This window comes from Periplaneta americana, unplaced genomic scaffold, assembly GCF_040183065.1.
Source record: "Periplaneta americana isolate PAMFEO1 unplaced genomic scaffold, P.americana_PAMFEO1_priV1 scaffold_20, whole genome shotgun sequence".
NCBI lineage: Eukaryota > Metazoa > Arthropoda > Insecta > Blattodea > Blattidae > Periplaneta > Periplaneta americana.
This window is the reverse complement of record NW_027185501.1, coordinates 641,097-660,266: the sequence shown is the minus strand read 5'-3', so window position 1 is coordinate 660,266 and position 19,170 is coordinate 641,097.

Sequence of the window (19,170 nt, the reverse complement as noted above, 5' to 3'; positions counted from 1 at the left end):
TCCCTATCCTGAGCAAGATCAATCCAGTCTCTATCATCATATCCCACCTCCCTCAAATCCATTTTAATATTATCTTCCCATCTACGCCTCGGCCTCCCCAAAGGTCTTTTTCCCTCCGCAACTCCCAACTAACACTCTATATGCATTTCTGGATTCGCCCATATGTACTACATGCCCCTGCCCATCTCAAACATCTGGATTTAATGTTCCTAATTAAGTCAGGTGAAGAATACAATGCGTGCAGTTCTGTGTTGTGTAACTTTCTCCATTCTCCTGTAACTTCATTCCTCTTAACCCCAAATATTTTCCTAAGCACCTTATTCTCAAACACCCTTAACCTATGTTCCTCTCTCAAAGTGAGAGTCCAAGTTTCACAACCATAAACAATAACCGGTAATATAACTGTTTTATAAATTCTAACTTTCAGATTTTTTGACAGCAAACTGGATGATAAAAGCTTCTCAACCGAATAATAATAGGTATTTCCCATATTTATTCTATGTTTAATTTCCTCCCGAGTATCATTTATATTTGTTACTGTTGCTCCCAGGTGTTTGAATTTTTCCAGCTCTTCAAAGGATAAATTTCGTATCTTTATATTTCCATTTTGTACAATATTCTCGTCACAAGACATAATCATATACTTTGTCTTTTCGGGATTTACTTGCAAACCTATCTCTTTACTTGCTTCAAGTAAAATTCCCGTGTTTTCCCTAATTATTTGTGGATTTTCTCCAAACATATTCACGTCATCCGCATAGACAAGCTGCTGATGTAACCCATTCAATTCCAAACCCTCTCTGTTATCCTGGACTTTCCTAATGGCATACTCTAGAGCAAAGTCAAAAAGTAAAGGTGATAGTGCATCTCCTTGCTTTAGCCCACAGTGAATTGGAAACCCATCTGACCTACTAATACACAAGTCTAATATTATATCAGAGTACCGGTAGTGAAAAATTGAAAATAACTCATTATTTCCAGTACAGTGGATGGAGAAACGCCAAATTTGGTATAAACACAGCTTCTAATATGGTAGGCGTTACCTCAAAAATGCAGTCACTTGGGGAATCCCACGTTTGATATATCAAACACGATGCAGCTTATGATGTTTGATTGTTGTATATTTGCAATTCTGTTTTTATTGTGATTGTTGGTACACCAGTTGGCTTATAAATCATCAACCTCTATATTGGTAACAATGGAAAACTTAAATATTTTAATTTGGCAGTTGTTGCGAGTGTTGAAATTCCAGTACCAGTCTGCTTGGAAGATGGATAACACGTAAAGGTACGGTCACACGTCGCTACTTTTGCAGCGTACTTTTATACTGCAGCTGCAAAAGTTGCGTGTCGTGTTCACACGTAAGCCAAAAGTAGCGCGCTGCACAATACTTTTCGTGCTGCGCAACCCGAGTGCTGCAAAAGTTGCAACTGGAGGTTGTGAGTCTGTTCACACACAAGACGCTACTTTTGCAGCCGCAGTCATGCTGCAGGTTCCCATCTCCGTGTTGACTTCTCAATATACATTTTGTGGTTATGTTCGCATTATGAATAAACTCATGCGAAAGCTTCCTTATCTATTATTTGCTTTTCGGTCGAATCTAGTATTCAGAAACTGACATTATTTTTACTATAAAGCTTTTAAAAACGCCTATATATTTAAATGATAACCAACAGTATATTCACGTAATCAATGTTGGCAACCCTCCTGTTTGGAACTACGCTACGGAAAATTTAAAAAATGAATTATATCGTCACCAATTATGCTCAGACTGTGTTGTGTATTTAATAACTGTTACAAGTAATTTATTTTTATCACATTTAACATTAAAATATAACCAAACAATAAAAGTATCATTGACACATTTGGGTGGTAACACTGGTTGAAACCGCAGCAAAAGTTTCAACAAAACCGATATCAAAAATGCTGCGGCTGCAACCCTGAGAACCCTGTTCACACGTCGCTACTTTTAAGTTGCGCGCAGCATGGAAAAGTAGCGGGCAGCAGGTTCGGCAGCCGCTACTTTTCGGGTTGCACCGTTGTTCACACGTCGCAGTACGAGAGTTGCGCAGTTTTTTGTACTGCAGCGCTGCAAAAGTAGCGACATGTGATCGTACCTTAAGTTCGATTTTTATTTTATGAGTAGTTGGTTTTGAATGCTCGATTTTAATTAATTATTTTAACGTGCTGGCAAATGTATATCCTTTCAGTTCTATTATATTTTTTCATAATAATTTGAATAATATGGACTGGAGGGTTACGTAAACTTTGATGTTTGATATATCAAACTCTGGGCGTTTATGTGAACTTTCATCCATCTTACAGGAAAGATACAGAACAATTGATAAAATGGCTAGATGAGGTGTTAGATGCAGATGAACCTGAAATATGTGCAAGTACTGTATACATGCTGCTGACGAAATAGAGGTGGTACTTAACCCTCCTGCTGATGGCATCGACAGTGATCGGGATGATGGTGGCAGCGACGACGATGAAAAAACTACTTTTATGGATCTGGGCAGAGGAATTTTACGTCACGAAGGTGAGATGAGGATAGTTAGACAGAGGGACCATTTCAAACAGAGAGAGGATATAAATTTTGAATCAAAAGTGAATGAACCTAGGGTTGAGAAATGATCAGAAAATTTAACAACAGTCACGTCTCGTAGAGAATTACCATCGAACTCTACTACTTCATCTCATCTGAATGTTTATCCTTCTTCAAATTCTGAAAATGTAAACAAGTCTATACCGAAGAAAGTAAACGAATCTGTACCCAAGAAAGCTAAATATACAACGAATGGACTGAAAGAAATCTTCATAAAACTAATTTAATTTCTCTGCCACCCTCCCCTAATGATAATATTTTTGATTTGAATTTTGATAAGTCTCTTGATGAGTTGTTCAAAATGGTATTCGACTTAGAAATGATGGAAATGATATGTCGGCAGACTGTATTATATGCAGCCCAGAAAGGATGCATTATACATTTGTCCATTGAAGAACTATATACATATTTTGCAATTCTTTTAGTTTCCGGTTATGTGGAGGTGCCACACCGGCGGTTATTTGGGAAACACGAGATGATACATACAACTTACTGATTTCAAATGCAATGATAAGAAATCGATTTGACATAATTCATAGATTTCTTCATTGCAGTGACAATTCTGAAATTGATCAAACAGAAGGGTATTCAAAGTAAGGCCCCTCATTGACTATGTCAACAACAAATTTCAAGAATCTGCTCAACCTCTTGGCTAGAAGTATTCACTGGATGAAGCTATGGAGCCGTATTATGGCCGTCACTCAATGAAGCAATTCATTCGCGGCAAACCAATACGCTTCGGCTTCAAGTTCTGGCGTTTAGCCACACCTGAAGGGTATCTTCTTAAATTTTGTCCTTATACAGGGAAAAAAGATAGGAATCAAGGTGAATCATTGGGGTCAGTTGTTCAAAGTATTTGTATTGGATTTATTCCTGTTAACAGTTTTGTCTTTGTTGACAATTATTTCAATTCTTTAGAATTCCTCAACACAATGTTACAACATAACTTAAATGTAATAGGAACAATCGAGCTGATAGGACTGGAAATGCACCGTTAAAAGACCTAGGAAAACAGTCAAGAGGTGCAACTCACACCATTCAATCAAAAGACAAGTAAGTAATGCTCATCAAATGACAAGATGACAATAAAGTGACTATGGGCACTAATGATCAAGATGAAAATGTGACACTTGCTTATGGAACTTGTCAACAATGGAATGCAAGTAAAAAGAAACGTGTTGCTGTTACTCAACCGACAATCATCAAACACTACAAGTATATGGGGGGTGTTGATTTGGTCGATCAACACCAAGGATTGTATCGAATTCGAATCAGGTCAAAAAAATGGTGGTGGCCATTTTTCAGGTTCTGTTTGAATGGGGCGGTAGTAAACATGTGGTTACTGTACAGAAAAAATGTTCCAGGGTATCCTTTGTTGGAATTCATAAGGAGGATAACATTGGTAACACTTTCAACTCCAAATTTGAGCTCCCCAAGGACGTCTGTTTTGCTAAAGAAACCATCACTGATACCAACTGAATTGCGGTATGATGGAAAAAATCATTTGGTGCAATGTCAGGACACTCAAAGGTGCTGTGGAGTATGCAAGAAAAATGCAAAATACAACTGCATCAATTTTAAAGTTGCCTAGCACCCAAAAGACTGCTTTCTAAAATTCCACACCAAGTAGGCTAACAGTGTATCATGTGGATTACTTTTGTATTTATGGATAATTTGAAATAAGTGTTCACAATATCTGACTATTTATGTTACAATTTATTCCATTATGATTTATGATAATAATAATTTAGTTTCTTGCAAAATTCAGTGTAAATTATTTTACATAAGGTACAATGGGGTAAGTGGAAACTTGGGAAAAGTGGAACCTATAACTGTTACGTTAAAACTATTAAAGGCTGGTGAAACTATTAGGTAATAATGAATTCAAAAAGGAAATTTGAATTTATATGCACTAAATTTCATTTTCATATTTGATTCTCTGGCACTGTCATACGTTAGGTTCCACTTTCACTATAGAAAACTATGGGTTCCATTTATCCCAGAGCACTTTACATATGCTTAAAATCTTTCCAAACATCCCCATAACCCAAAACAGTTATTTACCCTGTCACATCCCACATAATTCTGTACAGAACCTTCCAAATAACATTGCTATACACCAACGCCCAGCGTTTGATATATCAAACATAGAATAAAAGGGCCTAAATAACACTATTTCGAATTCTTTTATATTTTATATTGTTATTTGGTATATAATGATAATCTCTGAGAGTTTTCACAAAGAAAAATCGAAAAAAAAATCTCCCTTATATAATGGGTTAATATGAAGCCCTATATTTTTATAAATATAACACATAATGGATCGTGTTGGGATTGGAACCGTTGATCAGCACTGCAGACGCTATGCTTTAGACCACTTCACTCGCCTGGTAGCATTAGTTGTTTTCATAACGTGGTGAAATGCTTCCGGCTCTTCTGCATATTTCAGGTGTGTTTTTTTTTTCTAAAATCTACGAATTTTACGTCAATATATTTGTATACGTATTAAAAATTTAGTAACCCCCCCATGTTTTAATTTCTCCTCACCATAGATATGTAATACATAAGCAGAAAGGAGAGACGAATATCTGTTCATGTTATGAACCAGAGCATGCACAGTGTGGCATTCTTTGACTTGGAAAAATACTCGAGCTGCTCAACATTTCTGTAGAAGAGCACTGCCCAGTCGTTCAGAGATAAGCACAATAAACCTCAGGCTGCAGTGTAAGCCTTCGAGTCCCTCCTCCTTACAAGAAAGAAAAAGTGATTTCATTTTGGTTCCTACAGCATATCCTTAAAATAATAAAAAAAAGTTCTGCTGTGCCCACAGTCATCATGCGCATGGTCGGCGTTGATGGCGTCATTATCTATCCGTAACTTCCGCGCATTTTTACTCATTTAACTTTGGTTAATAATAGCATGATCATAATTATTTTTTTATTTAATAATATGAGTACTAAACTGCGTCACAGGAGTTGTTCAAAGGGGCTCCCATCTGCGTTCATGCATTCCTGACATCTCTTGATGAAGTTTATATTTGCACATGTAAGTTCTATTTCCGGATGCTCACAGTTTCTCCTCTTGTACTGGACTAGTTCGGCTGAGGAACAGACGGCTATAAGTAGCTGTTCATTAACTAGGAATTTATTGTTCAGAGTGACATACATGAGATCATAAAATTCATAGTCTGCCATTTATTTCTGAAAAGGACGTCCCTTAAGAGACTACCATTCATACGTACACACTCCTCATCTGCGACGTATGTAGCTCATAGGGCGGAGCAACAATGTTGTCTGCAGTTCTTCATGGAGGCTTTTTCTATACTATCGATCCACTTTCCTCCAAGATGTAACCCATGGATCAGCCAAGAAATCAGAAAAGCAGAGAGTTAACAACATTGCAATGAGAGAAGTTAGAAACAGCCCTGGCACTCATTCCTGTGAGACGTGAGTAGACCCCAGGGCCATAGTGCAGCTGGAAGGGTTAGACCAATGGAAAAAGTCTATGACCCCGTCGGGAATCGAGTCCGTGACCTTATGGCTTGTAGCGTTAGTTATTAATTGCAACGGTACCGCGCGCCCCACTGCTTCACTAATATTGCTGCTAATCGTCAGTAGTGGCACTGCTGCTGCTGCCATTCATAATGCAGTCAGGAGGAGCATGGGCATTGTACCAAAACAGAATTATGTGATTATCCTTTAAATATATTTACTGATTTTAGTTACTCTCTCCGATCATCTTCAGAATGACAAAATATAAAAATGTCACTTGGGTTATACAGCACCCGGTCCCCCAGCATCTAGCTATACCTCTCTTCGTGTGCCGCATAATTGTTGTGTTATTTATAATAAAGTAATAGTTGTAATTGAATGCCCACACAGTGTCTCATAATTAATGCTTATTTTAAAATAAATCCATTATTATTTTAACGTTACAGGAATGATGTTTGAGGTGTCAGCATATTCTGGATCAATTTTTCCGAGTATTTCTACTTCGCCTAGCATGTCATCCTGCACGCCCTATCTCAGCCACGTTCAATATTATCGTGAATTTATAGTAAACCTAATATAAATACAAGGATAGTATTGATATATACGAGCAGCATTCAGATTTAGTTAGGAAATTATTTTTATTTGAATTTCCACTCTAGAGGCTCGGTTCAAACGTCAATGCGACCAAATATTAACTACTGATCTAATGCTGTGTGTTGACATTTCAGTGGGGTACTTTCCTCTTCCCTGGAATACTTTGTATATTATTTCCTTGATATTTCGTGCTTTCAAGTATGATATGTAATCTGGAGAGAATAAGTAATTGAATATGCATACAAATTATTCTTCAGCTTCCATCTATAACATTAAATTTGGAACTCGTACTGACACGGTAATGTAGACCCAACAATTGTTCATATATGAAAGGCCTGGGTGAAGTTCAGATGTGGAATAGAACAACACTGATATTTCAAATCGGATTTACTTCAATTATTACACTCTAAAAATCAATTATGATTTTTGTAAATTACAGTATGTTTTATTTAACGACACTCGCAACTGCCGTGGTTATATCAGCGTCGCTGATGTGCCAGAATTTTGTTCCACAGGAGTTCTTTAACATGTCAGTAAGTCTAGTGACATGAGCCTGTCGCATTTAAGCACACTTAAATGCCCTCGACCTGGGCTGGGATCGATCTCGGACAGAAAGGCCAGCGCCATACCAACTGCGCCGATCAGGGCGACAGTATGATGTATACTCAATAATTATAAACTCTTTTTTAATTCATATCCAAAATGCCAAGTGTTAGGATATGATTAGACTGAACTTCATCTTGTTATTACCGCACCCTCAATAGCCTATCTAAGAAAACTTTCCTCATTTTTTAAAGTATTTCCTTCTTCAAAATCTGAGAATAAACAGTTCTTGAAACATGTTAGGCAGTACTCAGAGAGTGAAAATATTGTGAAGATTCACGTGTATCAAATTCGAGTAAAAGGAAATGTAGGGTATAAAAATGGACGATTGTTTGGGATCGCTGCAAATAAAACAGATGATCTCGCGAAAAGTGTTGTACCAGAAACTTTTTTTAATTTGCTGCATTTTGGTAAGCTTAAAAAAGGGAAAAGTATTAAAACTTGTTGCAGTGAATCAACTTACAGGGCCAGGTTCAGCAGAAATATGTAAAGATATCTTACAACAAGTACATGTATGTCATAACTGATAATAATAGCGTGAATCACATAATGTTTAGTGAACTCATTAAAGATTCAGGAAGTCATTACTTTCCCTTTGAAATGAAAAACGATGTAGCCTACTGCTCTTCTCGCATTTAACAGCTATGCAGCAGGATAGGACGGCAACTAACGTGCTGTGCGACGTTGCCACGTAGTGTGGGCCAGGTTATGCTTAAAGCCTATATTTCTCGCATTTAACAGCTATGCAGCAGGATAGGACGGCAACTAACGTGCTGTGCGACGTTGCCACGTAGTGTGGGCCAGGCTCTGCTTAAAGCCTATATTTCTCGCATTTAACAGCTATGCAGCAGGATAGAACGGCAACTAACGTGCTGTCCGACGTTGCCACGTAGTGTGGGCCGGGCTCTGCTTAAAGCCTATATTTCTCAAGCATCACCAATACTGTCATCTCTCTATTTTTAAATAGGTGAAATTGTTATACTTATATCCCTTACTGTGTATTTTCATAAATGTTATTGTACCTATTTTAAAACAATCTTCTTCTTCTGCGTCATGAAATTAGGCCTTTTGACCTGTTTTCACATCAAGCGAAATTTAATGAATCCTCCCATCTAGTGATTGGGCGTCCAACACTTCTACGTCCTCTTGGTTTGTATTGTAGTAACTGTTGGGGAATTCTGTCTGTAGGCATTCTTCGAACGTGCTCATACCAGCCATTTCTCATGCTTTCGATTCTATTTGTTAAATTAAAAGTATTTAGGTCTTTTCCAATAACTTCATTTCGTTTCCTGTCTAATATTGTCACACCTGCTATTGAACGCAAGAACTTCATTTCTGCAGTTTCTATTTTTCTTCTGTCTGCACGATTAAGAGTCCAGTTCTCACTTGCATATGTTAAGGTAGGTACCACCATCACTTTATAAAATTTTAATTCTGTACTCTGTAGTGTTTTATATTTCAGTGTTCTTTTTATAGTGCCGCACATTCTGTAGAATTTATTTAATTTAATATTAATAACTTCTTTCTGGCAGAATGATACGTTGCATCCCAAATAATTAAAATTGTTCACCTGTTCTATTATGCTGTCATTAATGCTGATTTTACATCTCATATGATCTTTTCCGTTGAATGCCATTACTTTCGATTTGCTTTCAGAGATTGTCATATTGAATTTCTTTGCTATTTCATTTAGTTTGTAAACTGCTAATTGTAAATCATTTTCAGAGTCGCTAAAAATTGTCTGATCGTCTGCGAACAGTATAGTGTTTAAAATTTTATTGTTGATTTTAAAATCCGTAGTTAGTACTGATTGCCATTGTACAATTACTTCGTCAATGTATATGCTAAAAAGTGCAGGAGATAACCGGCAGCCCTGTCTGACTCCTTGATTGATTTCTAATATATTGTCGCTTATTAGGTCTCCTTTGTCAATAATTATGTTTGATTTAAAATATAAGCTTTGTACAACTTTGATGATATGTTCTGGGAATCCTTTATCATACATTATTTCCCAGAGTTTATTTCTTGACAATCTATCGAATGCTTTTTCGTAATCGATGAAAAGTATGCAAGTTGGTAAGTTGAACTCTCTTCTCTTCTGGATAAGTTGTTCTATTGTAAATATGGCATCTGAGCATGATCTTCCTTTTCGAAAGCCCATTGTTCTTCTCTTAGCATATGCTCGTTGATTATATTTAGTTGTCTGGTGATAATCTTAGCATATATCTTGTAAGCTATACTTAGTAAGCAAATTCCTCTGTAACTTGTACACTCGTGTCTATTTCCTTTCTTAAATATAGGACATATAAGTCCTTTTTTCCATTCATCCGGAATTATGCACATTCTCCAACATACATTTATTATATCTAAGAATCTCTCTTTAACTTCTTTTGGAGCATATTTTAGAAGTTCAATATTTAAACAATCTATGCCTGGAGTTTTCTTATTTTTTAATGTTGTAAGAGCGTTCTCTAATTCTTCTATTTCAATAAGGTCTACATACGCCAGTTCCTTTAATGTAGGGTCAGTGTTTACTTCGGACGTATTTGTCCATAAAGTTTCATAGTATTTAAGCTATTCTTTTTCTGTTATGTTATTTATTTTAGCCGTATCTTTTTCAGTTGAGTTTAGGTGTTTCAGAATTTTATAGGCTATATCCTGTGATCCATGGCAATCATATTCTATGTTTGAGATATAGTTATCCCAGCTAAGCCTTTTTAATTTCCTCACTTCTTTTTTAACAATGGCGCTTCTGTATTTATATTCGGCTCTATCATCCTCTGATTTTGATTGTATATATTTTAGGTATGCTCTTTTTTTATTTTCAATAATTTCTTGAATTTCATCATTCCATATATATAAACCCTTTTTCCCTCTTTTAGTTGATCTTGTCCCTACGGCTTCTCCAGCAGATTTTATTATGATTTCTTTAAGATCGTGCCATTCTTCGTTAATATTAGTGCTTACAGCTCTTTGATCTATATAATCTAATAGTCGTAGAGAGTATAATCTCCTTATGCTCTCTTGCTGTAGTAGATGCACTTTGAAGTTTCTTTTCACTTTTGTTATGTTCTCTTTTCTCTTATAAATCCATTTATTTGGCATGTGAAAGGTGGAGATAATGATGAAATGGTCCGAACTAATATCGTATCCTCTATATACACGAGTGTCTATTACATGGGATGATAATTTTTTATTGCAGAGTATGTAACTATTATTGATCTAGTGTCTCTCGCTGCCCAAGTATATTTGTGGATATCTTTATTGCGGAAGAAGGTGTTAGTTATTTTTAATTCATTAAAACTGACAAAATTTCTCAGCATTTTTCCATTCTCATTTAGCGTATTCTCGCCGTTACTACCAATCAGATTCTCTATAGTTTGTTTTCCTACACGGGCGTTAAAATCTCCTCCTAGGATTATAAAATCTGTCTTATTAAGAGAGTGCATGTGTGTTTGTAAGCATTCATAAAATTGAGCACTTTCTTCTTTGCGCCCTTTCTCAGGTGCGTATATGCAAACCACTGTCAAATGTCCTCTTGCTGTTTTCAAACGAACATTCATTATTCTTTCGCTCACAAAATTATAGCTATGTATTTTATTCCTAAATTGCCTCTTTACAAAGATCGCTGTACCTGCAGATGCTCTTTTGGTTTGGGCAATTCCGCTATACAATAATATATAATCTTTTAGTTCAATTGTACCTTTCATTTTCTTTTTCGTTTCAGTGAGTAGGCAGATATCTACATTGGCTCTTTTTAATTCGTTTTTAAGTTCTTCTTCTTTATGCGTTAGTCCTCTAACATTCCAAGTAGCAGTTCTCAAATTTTCCACGAGTCCTAATCGTTTATTCCTATCTCTTGCCTTGGTCGTTTTAAGTTGATCAGTCCGGCTATTCACTTGATGATTATCAGTAATATAGATGTCTCCTGGCCACGTTACGGGCGTTGCGCAGGACAAGTCTAGTGGTGGGGCTGCCACCTTAGATCCTCTGGACATGCTCTTCTGTGTATTATCCCCGCAGAAAGGGTTGCTCCTTCCTTCCAATCTTATAGTCGTTGGAGACTTCACTCTTGTTACCCCGAGTGTGGGCTCTTTATTTATGTCTCTGGAGAGAGAGATGCCACTTCTGCCAGTTCCGCCGAGTTGGGATTATTTCTTCGTCGCCTTCGCTGCCATTGTGGTCTTCATCCGTAACCCTGGATAAGGGTAAAGCGTTATACCCCGCAATACTGGGTCCTTAGCAGAACTTAGTCACCGACTTAAAGTCGGGTCCACCCCCGCGACATGGACGCGTCTGCTAAGAATTACCTAAGTGGATTCAAGGAAGGTGTCCCTGATTACCCTTAGGCCGGGCTAATGTTTGCGTATGATACCACGAACAAAACAATAAGAACCTATTTTACATACGTTTGCAAGCTATATAGGCAATAAAACTTAAAAATTTAGGGCCAGATCCGATGTATAGCCATTACAAACTACAGAAAACGAAGCATTGCTACTTTTCTTTATTACTAACCACTTCCACAGTCACAACATAAAACACGTTACTCCAAGTACATGCAAAACATGCAGCACTTGGGCGAGCTTTATAATGTTGATTTCCTGTACAATATAATATCACTTAGATGCATGACACATTAAGCATTTAATATATTAGATTACATAATTATATACATATTTAATCAGCTTATGGATACTGTATTTTATAACCTGTGGTAATATTTTAATTTCCCCTGTTAGAATGTTAAATATCGCTAATTCAATTCACTTATTAAAAGTGGCATATTATATTGGCTTCGGGTTATTATAAGAAAACAAAAGCCTCACTGAAAACCAAACGCCTATTCCTAACAAGGAGAGGGTATAGCGAGAAGCTGCATTAAGTCCATAGCAGCTTACGTATGAAGTGAGCTGTCATGGAACGGGTGTCATCAGCTGCCGCTGATTCTTTGTGGCCGGTTAATACAGTCCAAATGACTATTTAAAACTTCTGGAACAAAATAAATAAAACGGAAAAAAAAAAGTTGCAAAATGGATGAATTAATTTGTGAAGTAAGTAATAGACCCTGAAGCTTCGGACTTCAGAAGCAGTCAAAGTTGCTTGTAAGTTCCGATGATGACGAGCGAAACTAGCAGCATCAGTGCTGTCACTCCTCTGGAAGCAGCTTGCCTTGATGAAAGATCGGCAGTGAATTCTGTTTCTTGCCTTGCCTCCATCTCCTTCCTTACTCTTTGGCTTCATTTCTGAATATATTGGCACTCTAGGTCTTCCTCTTCTTGTACTTTTGTTCCCTGGGGACTCCAGTGGAAACTTGCTTTGGTGATATTACCATGTTCTGTCCGTATTTGAATACATCCTGGAGCTTTGGACTTTAAAAGAACTCAAAGTCGCTCTCAGATCTCATATATGCCACGAGAGTTGTTGCCCTGTCTTAAAGCTGGATTCTCAACATCGTTACCCTGGTCAACACGCTGGTTAATTGCCATGAGGATTGAATACTCCGTTTTGAAACAGGTTACTTAGCATCGTTATCATACATATCACGCTGATTTACATATAGGTAGATGGTATTCATTCACACTGCAGATGGGTAAACGCCCGGTGGAAATGGTAACACATTACTCTTACAATACAATTATTGCAATTAATAATAATAATACACATGTAAATAATTAAGTTTACATATACTTAATTAGGTTGGCAAGATATATTCACTTTACTTTTTTATTCGGTTTTTAAATATAAATATTATTTTATTTAAGATGCTCCCTCCACCTACAATATTATTTTTCTAAGTTAGGTTTTCATATTGAATTATTATTACTATTGCTGTTATTATTACCAAACCAAAAGAAATCAATAATACTTTAAAATCCATTCCTGAAATTATCCCACCTAATTCTATTTTTAAATATATAAATCAAAATCCCAAAATTCTTTCTTGAAAACACTGCCGAGAACTCATAAAAATCCATTACAATGAGACCAATAGTAAATAGAATCAACTCTCTAAGTTACAAAATATGTAAATTTTTACAAAGTACGTAAGATTCACATTGAAATTACAAAATCTATACACAACAACAAATACTAATCAATTAGTTAATAAACTCAACAATTTAAAAGTGACTAAGAACACTAAAATGTTATCACTTGACATTCAAAATTTATGTACTAATATTTTAATAAATATAACCATTAATATAATTGAAAATAAACTACTTAGGTCCACAAATTAATTAGAGCTACACAGATCCAAAATTGAACAGATAATAACACACTGTAACTAAACAAAGTTATTTTCAGTTCAATAACAGAATATACTGTATAAGCAACACAGGCGACTCGCGATGGGAATCCATTGTCAGGCCTATTAGCCGAGATATTTATTCAACACATAGAAGACAACCACATAAGCAATATTTTACAATCACATGCAGATGTAGACGATACATTCATAATTTACGAGAATGAAAAAACAAATGAACAAATACTACAATCATTCAATAAGCTACATAATAGCTTAAAATTCTTGCAAGAAATAGAAGTCAACAACACTATTCACTTTTTAGACATTACTACAATAAAACAGATGGTGAAATAGAGGCTATACACATTGCTCTCCGCCAATTATTAAATCTTCCCTTAAATAAATATAACAAGACAGTAATTCTTTCAGATTCTAAAGCTGCAATTCAGGGAATATGTTCAAATGCTACAAAGAAGTCAACAAAAATAAGAGAATGCTACAAAATGTTAACACAACTCCAAAAAGTTAATAAGATTGTCCGTCTCCAATGGATTCCAGCACACTGTGGAGTCATGGGGAATGAAACCACAGACACACTTGCAAAGAAAGGCACAACAATAAAACAAAAGTCTAAATTTAATTTCTCATATTCCTCAATAAAACGCTTGATCACTACAAAATTTTCTCATTCATACCTACAAGAAATAGAATCAAATGCTAAAGACAAAAAATGGATTACACTACTTTCCAACCCAGATATAATCCCCCAGAGACCAAGGAAAACAGCAGTTGCAGCCTTCAGACTATTGGCAAATCATGACTGTCTAGCAAGTCATCTCTACAGAATAGATATCTCAGCTTCACCCATATGTGTCCTGTGTAACAATCCAGCAGAAATGAATGAAGATCACTTGAAGACCTGTGAAGCATTAAGATCAGAAGAAACTACAGTTCAAAAGTATTGGAAAGCACGACTGCTAATGGCTTCATTTCCAAATGCAAGGCACTAGACAACAACAACAACAACAACAACAATAAAACAGAAAAACAAATCTGGCTTTTATATTTATAGAAAATCCGGAAGCACTAACCACAGCATTCCAATAACTTCAGAACACCAAAATTCACACAAACTAAATAATTTCAAATTTTTTATTAATAGATTAATACAAACGCCCTTAAGCAAGAACAACTACAACAAAGAATACAATAAAATAATTCAAATACCTAACGAAAATGGTTACAATAGAAGCCTAATTAAGAAATTAATACATAAAAAAGAGAGAATTGTAAAACAAAAAACGTAAGTACATTAAAAAAATGTTAATGATATTAATAAGAATGCTAAAGAAAACATTTTGCATTATCCTACAAAGAATATATATATATAAAATAAATTAGCTAATTTTTCAAGAAAGAATATAATATATTAATAGCACACAAACCCGAAAAGAAACTCAACAACATTTCAAATAATGGGCTTCGTACACCTAATAAATTACATAATAATGTATTTACAGCTTAGAATGTCACACTTGCAAACAGAAATATTATTGGCCAAACTAAAAGAAATTTTGAAATCAGATATGGTGAACACTTAGCTGATTTGAAACACAATAGAAGAAAATCTACATGTCCTACACATTTAATAGACACAGGACACGAATTAAATCACATGTTTGAAACATTCAAAATTTTGAAACAATGTTTAGATAATGGATTGATAAATTTAGCTGAAGAATATTATATCACAAAACAATTTTTAAAGGATAATTGCATACTTAATGAAAATCTGATCCATGTCCGAAACCCCCTATACAACCTCTAAGTAGATAGTCCAACTTTACAAACCACATAATATTCATGCGCATAACATAAAGACCCCTGGTCACTCCCACTGAAACAGTTGTCAGGGTACTTAGAAGTCAATGCATCACCAGCAGCATTCCCGTAAGTATATCTACATATCCTTCATAGGTTACTAAAATACTGTTCCCACTTATATATAATACGCAATATGCTTCATTACAGAAAGACGTATTATAAAAAATCTAAAATAGATTACTGGATATATACACGAGTCTACTTTTAAACACAAGGCCTGTTTAACCCATAATTGTGCGAACAACTTTTATAGCTTGTAAGTAAACGTAAGTATATTTCACAATAAATTATTTAACAACATTCACTTTTTATACTAGTACATATAATATATAATGTATTACAGAATGAAATACATCGTAACCAGGCTCAACTGCCAGTTAATAAAACATATCTACGATCTAAAAGTCGCACTCTCAAACCTCCTGACATTTCGCGAAAGCCAGTAACATGCGAGCGCGACGTTGACACAACTACTCTCTCTGTCTCTGTCTTTCAAGGGGAGTACTTTAAAACTGTGGAGCGCGACCCTTTACCTGAGGTTGGTTTGATAGGGAGATGCAGAAGACTTAATAATAATAATAATAATAATAATAATAATAATAATAATAATAATAATAATATTTGATTATTATCCTCATTGCTGTATAATGTACCATTCCTTAGATATTAATTTTGAATAAATTTTTAATCGCTAAATTTATATTTCGTCAATATGCATGACGCGATGAATGGTTTCAAATTTCTCTTAATATTAGATTTAATAAATTATATATATGTCTCACAAGACCAATATAAACAAACAGATTTGTTGTTCAGTCCTATCTGGACGGTTGACTAAACAACAACCACCATCATACTATTGTCCTAGAATTTTCCAGTGGAGGACACAATATTAAAATAGAAAATTTATTCATAATAAAAGACTGAAAAACTAAAAAAACATAATTTTTCATTTTCTGCCAAAAGTTGACTGATGTATTGCCTTAAGTTTCCTATAAAACATAATATTGTTTTGACCAATGTAAAGCTGCAGGATTTCACTATATATTGCAAGTCGCATGTTCTGAAGTTGATTTAAAATAGAAATACAGTTCATGAATTTGATTCTGATTTAGAATTTTGTTATGGGAAAGTAATATTTCTTCATTTCTTGTGTGCACTTATAATTTGATGTGTTATATAGAATGCTGAATTACATTTTTATATCATGTGCACTTGTGGTATATATTGTGTAGAAGTGTTAAGGGTGCGTAACCTCCGAAAATGTTGCAAATTTGTATGTATAATAGCCTATGTTGTGAATTTCATTAAATTTAAGAAAATTGTGAATATATTATTCCAATATGGCCAATGTTTAGCTTACAAAGTCGTTTGCAACATCATCAATGATGTCACAGCCATCCATCGATTCCAGGATATTACCTAGAATTCTATTGGCCTTCACCTAATTTATTTGGCACAAGCTGCCACTGCTACTGCTACTACTACTACTACTGCTACACCACTGCTACTACTAATACTACTGCTACACCACTGCTACTACTACTACTACTGTTACTACTACTGTTACTATTAGTACTACTATTATCACTAATATTAGTACTGCTACTACTAATACTACTACACCACTGCTACTGCAACTGTTACTATTAATCCTACTACTAGTACTGCTACTACAAATACTACTACACCACTGCTACTACTAATACTGCTACTACTACTGTTACTACAACTGTTACTATTAGTACTACTATTATAACTACTACTAGTACTGTTACTAATATACTACTACACCACTGCTACTGCAACTGTTACTATTAATACTACTACTAGTACTGCTACTACTAATAATACTACACCACTGCTACTACTACTACTGCTACTACAACTGTTACTAATACTGTTACTATTAGTACTACTATTATCACTACTACTAGTACTGTTACTACTAATACTACTTCACCACTGCTACTGCTACAAATGCTACTACTACTCTTACTATTAGAACTTATACTATTATCACTACTACTAGTACTGCTACTACAAATACTACTACACCACTGCTACTACTACTGTTACTATTAGTACTACTATTATCACTACTACTAGTACTGTTACTACTAATACTACTACACCACTGCTACTGCTACTACTGCTACTACTACTGCTACTACTACTGTTACAATTAGTACTACTACTATTGTTACTAATACTAGTACTGCTACTACTAATACTACTACACCACTGCTACTACTACTGTTACTATTAGTACCACTATTATCACTAATACCAGTACTGTTACTACTAATAGTACTACTCCACTGCTACTACTACTGTTATTATTAGTACTACTATTATCACTACTACTAGTACTGTTACTACTAATACTACTACACCACTGCTACTACTACTGCTACTACTACTGTTACTATTAGTACTACTATTATTATCACTAATACCAGTACTGCTACTACTAATACTACTACAACTCTCCTATTACTACTGTTACTATTAGTACTATTATTATCACTACTACTAGTACTGCTACTACTAATACTACTACACTACTGCTACTACTACTGTTACTATTAGTACTACTATTATTACCACTACTACTAGTATTGCCACTCCTAATACTACTACACCACTGCTACTACTATTCTTACTATTAGTACTACTATTATCACTACTATTAGTACTGCTACTACTAATTCTACTACACCACTGCTGCTGGTACTACTGCTACTACTACTGTTATTATTAGTACTACTATTATCACTACTACTAGTATTGCTACCACTAATACTACTACACCACTGCTACTACTGCTGTTACTATTAGTACTACTATTATCAAAACTACTAGTACTGCTACTACTAATACTACTACACCACTGCTACAACTACTGTTATTATTAGTACTACTATTATCACTACTACTAGTACTGTTACTACTAATACTACAACACCACTGCTACTACTACTGTTACTATTAGTACTACTATTATCACTACTACTAGTACTGTTACTACTAATACTACTACACCACTGCTACTGCTAATACTGCTACTACTACTGCTACTACTACCGTTACCATTATCACTACTACTAGTACTGCTACAAATAATACTACTACACCACTGCTAACTACTACTGTTACTATTAGTATTACTATTATCACTACTACTAGTACTGCTACTACTAATACTACTACACTACTGCTACTGCAAATGTTACTATTAGTACTACTACTATTATCACTACTACTAGTACTGCTACCACTAATAATACTACACCACTGCTACTAATAATACAACTACCCCACTGCTACTGTAACTGTTACTATTAGTACTACTACTATTATCACTACTATTAGTACTGTTAATACTAATACTACTACACCACTGCTACTGCTACTGTTACTATTAGTACTACTGCTATTATCACTACTACTAGTACTGCTACTACTAATACTACTACACCACTGCTACTGCTGCTACTGCTACTACTACTGTTACTATTAGTACTACTACTATTATCACTACTATTAGTAATGTTACTATTAATACTACTACACCACAGCTACTGCTACTGTTACTATTAGTACTACTATTACTACTACTAGTACTGCTACTACTACTACTACTACACCACTGCTACTGCTACTACTGCTAATACAACTGCTACTACTACTGTTACTATTAGTACTACTACTATTATTACTACTAATAGTACTGC